This window comes from Callorhinus ursinus, unplaced genomic scaffold (assembly GCF_003265705.2).
Source record: "Callorhinus ursinus isolate GAN/ISIS: 27379988/994484 unplaced genomic scaffold, GSC_fseal_2.0 scaffold23, whole genome shotgun sequence".
Classification (NCBI taxonomy): domain Eukaryota; kingdom Metazoa; phylum Chordata; class Mammalia; order Carnivora; family Otariidae; genus Callorhinus; species Callorhinus ursinus.
Window position 1 is genome coordinate 15,445,240 of NW_027397085.1, and position 6,000 is coordinate 15,451,239.

Consider the following 6,000-nt stretch of genomic DNA (forward strand, 5'->3'; position numbering starts at 1 on the left):
GGCAATTTTTCTTTCCTAATCCCTTGGAAAACTATTTCCTTTTTTCTTTTTTTTATGACTTTTTTTTTAAAGATTTTATTTATTTATTTGACACAGAGAGAGACAGAGAGGGAGGGAACACAAGCAGGGGGAGTGTGAGAGGGAGAAGCAGGACCCTGGGATCATGACCTGAGCTGAAGGCAGATGCTTAACGACTGAGCCACTCAAGGCACCCCTGGAAAACTATCTCTACAATAGCCTTGTGTCTTCGTAACTGGGATTAGGTTGATTTTTTTTTTTAAGATTATTTATTTTAGAGACTAAGAGAGAGAGTGTTAGTAGGAGGGGCAGAGGGAGAGGGAGAGAGAATCCCGAGCAGACTCTGTGCTGAGTGTGGAGCCAAACATGGGGTTCCATCCTACAACTCTAAGATCAGTACCTGAGCTGACACCAAGAGTCGGATCGCTTAACTGACTGCACCACTAGGTACTCCTGACTGGGTTGTTTTTAAGAAAGATTATCAACTCTGTGGTTAGTTTCCCACAATTGATAAAAATCTATCAAAAACATCTTAATATAATTTGCAAGGAAATAACTTGTTTTTCAAAGGCTGCAGGAACAGGAAAGAAATAGCACTTCTTATTTGTATAAGCACAAACACCTAAAGCTAGTCATGCTGCAGGTAGATCCAACATAGTATTCAAAATTTCTATAAAAATAAACAAGAGAGTCTCATGCAGGCTCTACACTCAGCATACAAGAAGTAAACATACATGTTTACTTCCATTGCTCTGATAGCCAAAATGTTAGATCCTCGTGAGGGTTGCGCTGCAGTGGTTCGCTGGTCCATTTTAAGAGTTCAGAGCCCTTTTTGGCCCAATGATGTTCACATGCTAGGTAGATTTAGTTAAAAAAAATGGAAATTAGGGCAAAGACTATGTAACAAAGCATAAGGATATGCTACTAGAAGTTGCTGTCCTTTCCATCGCTGATGCAGAAATAAAAATTTTGGATGCAGAAAAACTATACCATCCAATAATTCCAGCAGTGAAAATGATTCCTACCATTCCTTACAAAGAAAATACCACTGCAAAGCTGGAAAGTAGGATCATGGAAGAAGACAGTATCCAAGGACACTTGCCACACAACCAAATGAAACACCTGTCAATACTCATTAAGTTTAGTAGACAAAACATTCCTAGACATCCACTTGCACTGATCCCACATACAAAGCCAAACTGGATTTTGCAGCCAGTAACAATGTGGCTCCAAAGGCAAGGCAAAAAACCACTGGTCCTGCCACATCAGTCTCATGCATGATGTTGCCACCTGGTCCTTTAATGGATATAACACTGTTTGTGGTTTTTGCCAGATGTGGTCAAAATTGATACCTAATTCTTCTAATAAAGGTGGCTCATCCTCAAAGTTGTTTCCATAGAATGGCCAATGTGTCGGAGTGTATGCTTGAGTTGGCTGGAAAATCGATGCTGTGACATGTCTGGTAGAAATCCGTGTTTATGTTATCCACGTCTGACAATGCAAATGATCAGACACGGTAGCAGCATCAGCAGCTCTAGCAACCCCCCCAAAGTCCCCAAACACGGGGCTGAATTGGCTGTTGCTCCATGTCACAAGGTCAAAAACAATGCTGGGGCTTTTTAATTTTTGCAGTCTGATGTGTGTGAAAAGTAATCTTACTGCTGTTTATTTGTCATGTGGGTTTCTTCTTGGGTGAAATACTTTTTCTGTCCTTTATTCATTTTTTTTTGGTCATTCTAAAAATCTATTTTAGATACTAATTCTTTATACCTTGTGTCTTACAAATATAATTTCATAGTCTGTGGCTTCTCTTTTGGTTTTAATCAAAAGGTAAAAAACTTTTATGTTTTATTTTGGTCAAATTAATTTACTTGTGTGTCTTTAAGAAATCTTTCACAAAGAGATTCTGTAATTCTAAGATTTTTAAGTTTTGCTTTTTTCATGTTTAGGTCTCTACATTCTCTTGACATTTATTTTAAAATTGACAGTATTAAGATATAATTAACATACATGACAAAATTAACATGCACCCAATTTGTTTTTGGAGACAGAGCGTGAGCACACATGTACGCATGAGCCGAGGAGGGCAGGGGCTGGGGGGAGGGGCAACGGGAGAGGGAGAGAGAGAGTCTCATGCAGGCTCTACACTCAGCATGGAGTCCGATATCCAGGCTCGATCTCATGACCCTGAGATCACGACCTGAGCCAAAACCCAGAGTCAGAAGCTTAACCTACTGAGCCACCCTGGTGAAAATATGCACCCATTTTAAGTACAGTTCAGTGAGTTTTGATGAATGTATATTAGTGTAATTAATGTTACAGTTAAGATAACAGACCATTTCCATTACTCCTGAAGCTTCTCTCTCTTTTTTTCACTCCTGCAGTTTCTCTTGTGCTCTTTTAGTCAGTACCCAACCCCAGCACTGGCACCAGACAACCAGAAATAGAATCTTTCTATCCTATAGATTAGGTTTTCTTTTTTTTTTTAACATTTAAAAAAAGATTTTATTTATTTATTTGACAGAGAGAGTGAGAGAGCACAAGCAGGGGGAGCAGGAGAAGGAGAGGGAGAAGCAGGCTCCCCACTGAGCAGGGACCCCCATGCGGGACTCAGTCCCCAGACCCTGGGATCATGACCTGAGCCAAAGGCAGACGCTCAACCATCTGAGCCACCCAGGGGCCCCAGATTAGGTTTTCTTTTTAAGAGTTTCATACAAGTGGAATTATACAGTATGTACTTTCTCTCTGGCTTCTTTTGCTCAACACAGTATTTTTGAGATTTCATTCATGTTGCAGGTACAGGTAGTTGTTACATTGTTTTGCTGAGTATTCTATTGCACAGATATAGTACAAACCAAAATTATCCACTTGTTGAGGAACATGTGGATTGTATCCAGTCTTGAGCTACTATGAATAAGGCTCTATGAGCATACATCTTAACTTCTTTTGTGTAAATAGCTAGGAGTGGAATTGTTGAGTCACATGATAAGTGTATGTTGACTTTCATTATGAAACTGACAAGCTGTTTTTCACAATAGTTGTGTCATTTTACATTCCCATCAGTGATGCATGAGAGTTTCAGTAGCTCTACATCCTTGTTAACATTTGACACTGTCAGTCTTTTGTTTTAGCTCACCTAGTGGGTATGTGGGGTATATTTTGGTAGTTTTTAGCTGCATTTTTCTGATGGCCAGTAATGTTAAGCTTGTTTTTGTTTGCCCAATGGCTTCTGTATCTTCTTTTGTGAAGTGTCTGTTGAAATATTCTGGTTTTTATTGGCTTGTTTGTTCTCTTATTATTGAGTTGTAAGGGTTATTTGCATATTCAGCATGTAAGTTCTTTGTTAGATTATGTGTTATAAATATTTTCTCCCAGATTGTGTTTTTTTTCCTTTTTTAACAATGTCTTTGAAAAAGCAGAAGCTTTTCATTTTGATGAAGTCATTTTATCATTTTCTTTTATGGTTTGCGCTTTTTTGTCTCAAGAAATCTTTGCCTACATTTAAATATTATATTGCTTCACATATAATGTTACCACCTTACCATAATATCTTTTTATATTCTCTCTCCTGCCCTTTGTGATATTGCTGTCATACATTTTTGTCTAACATGTATTTTATAGCATCTCTTATAAACCATACTGTATGTTATTTTTTCTTTAGACAGGTAATTTTCTTTTAAAGAAAATAAGGAATAAAAAATAGGTTTTATTTATTCATATATAAGCTTTTCTGATAATCTTCATTCTTTTATGCAGATCCAGGTCTCCATCTGGTATCACTTTCTTTCTGCTTGAAAAATGTCCTTTGACATTTTTTGTGGTATAGGTCTCTTGGCAGCAGATTCTCTCAGGTTTTTTTGGTGGGGGAGGGGATTCTGAAAAGTCTTTGTTCAGACTTAGTTCTGAAAAGTATTTTCAATGGATATAGAATTCTAAGTTAACGATTTTCTTCTTTCAGCACTTTGAAGATGTCTTCTGGCTTGAATATTTGAAGATGTCTTCTGGCTTGAATTGTTTCTGATGAAAAATTACTTATTTTTGTTCCTCTGTTTATAATGTATCTTTTTTCCTCAGACTGCTTTTGAGAATTTCCTTATCACTGATTTTTAGGAATTTAATTATAATACGCATCTAAGAGGTTTCTGTGTTTATTGCCCTTTGATTCAGTGAATTTCTTTCCTTCCTTTACACCAAATTTGGAAAGTTTTTAGCCATTATTTCTTCAATTATCTTTTCTGTGACTCCTTCCACTTTTCTAATGACACACATTTTAGGTCATGATACTTTCCCTCAGGTTGTTGCAGCTCTTTTCATTTCTTTCTCCTACTTTTTGTCTTCTTTGCTTCTGTTTTGGCTAGTTCATTCTACTGTTTCTTTAAGTCTTCTTTGTTCTCTTTTGAAGTGTTAGTGTGCTGTGGTTCCATCCTAGTGAGTGTTTCTTTTGAGGATTAATATTTTTCATCTCTAGAAGTTCCATTTGGTTCTCTCTTATATCTTCCATTTCTCTCCTTCCTGTATTCATATATTTTTTAAAATAGGAGAACATAGAATACCGTTTGGAACATACTTTTCTCTAAATCCTTCCTCTCTCTCATTTCTGGGGCTGTTTTTATGATTTTCTACTGATTGTTTTTCTCCTGATGGGTCACATTTTTCTGCTTCTTGGCTTGTCTAGTAATTTTGATTGAACAAAATTTTTTTCATTGTTGAGTGTCTGAATTTTGTTGTCTTCCTTTGAAGATGGTGAGCTTTGTTCTGTTAGGCAGTTAATGTAACTGAATTTGATTCATTTGCGTCTTATTTTTTAAAGCTATTTTTAGGGCCCAACTAGGCTAACCTTTCCTGAAGGGGAGTTTGGTCCTGCTGTTGAAGCCTAACCCTGCTGGGCTTTCTATGGAATGCCTTCTGTCATCAGCAGGATTGTCTGTTTTGTGAGCTCTGGGAACCATTGAGCTCAAAGCTCACAGGTTGTTTGTTGTATGACCTCATAGAGCTTCGTCTTAATCGTGTGTGCATTTCGGTATTCATCAGAGTCTCAGGGAATTTCTCTGCAGCTTTATGGAACCCTTTTCCTGTTTAGCTCCCTGCAGATGGAACTCTGCTTTACAAGGTCCAGCCAACCAGGCCTCCAGGAACTCCAGTCTGTCTCTTCCCTCTACTTGAGATCTTGTCCCTGATCCATGTTTGGAATGTGACGCTAGGCAGAATGTGGGGGAAATTGTAACAGCTTGTTAGTTTTGTTCCCTTTTCTCAGGGACTGTGATACTGCTTTATTGCCTCATGTATAGAAACAGTTATTGCATAAAATTTGTCCAGTTTTCTAGTTGTTTGTGGGGCAGGGTTAGTCTGGTCCTTGCTCTTCCATCTTGATTGGAGTCAGAATTTCCTGTATTTTTAATAAGGCAAGACACTGTCATTTCATTTTTTTCTTGCCATACAGCTATCAGATTATTCCAAACACCGCTTTGGAACAGACCATTCTTTCCTCACTTATTTGTGATGACATTTCTGTGATACATTGGGTTCCCATGCATACTTAGGCCTCTTTCTAGACTTTCAGCTTTGTCCTGTTGGTCTTTTGTGTGTTCTTAAGGTAGCATCGAACTATAGCTTTGCAACAAATCTTGCTTTCATGTCAGGTGAGTCCCTACTCCTAATTCTTGCATTTTATGGACATTGGATAACTCCTTTTATCTTTTTATCTATTTGAATTATTTGATTGGAGTACAAACTTTTAACCTATTTAAATGAACTTTTTATTTACTTGAATTATTTGATTGGAGTAAGAAATGAAAGCAGGTCAGTTGTTGTAGTTCATCCTTGAAATCCTGTGTTCAGCCACACAGTTGCTATGTCAGTTATATCTATATCAGATGAAATGCTATTAAAATGTAAGCCTTTTGGGGGCGGAGCAAGATGGCGGAGGAGTAGGAGACCTAGATTTCGTCTGGTCTCAGGAATTCAGCTGAATAGGGATCAAAC

General features: G+C 37.7%; 1 protein-coding gene and 1 pseudogene across 1 annotated transcript in view; one reads left to right on the plus strand and one right to left on the minus strand.

Annotated features, from left to right (window-relative positions):
* Window positions 1–6,000, plus strand: part of DEPDC1B (DEP domain containing 1B) — a 90,113-nt gene that overhangs the window by 61,523 nt on the left and 22,590 nt on the right. The window lies entirely within an intron of this gene.
* LOC112839409 (protein YIPF5 pseudogene) lies at window positions 887–1,694 on the minus strand (annotated as a pseudogene).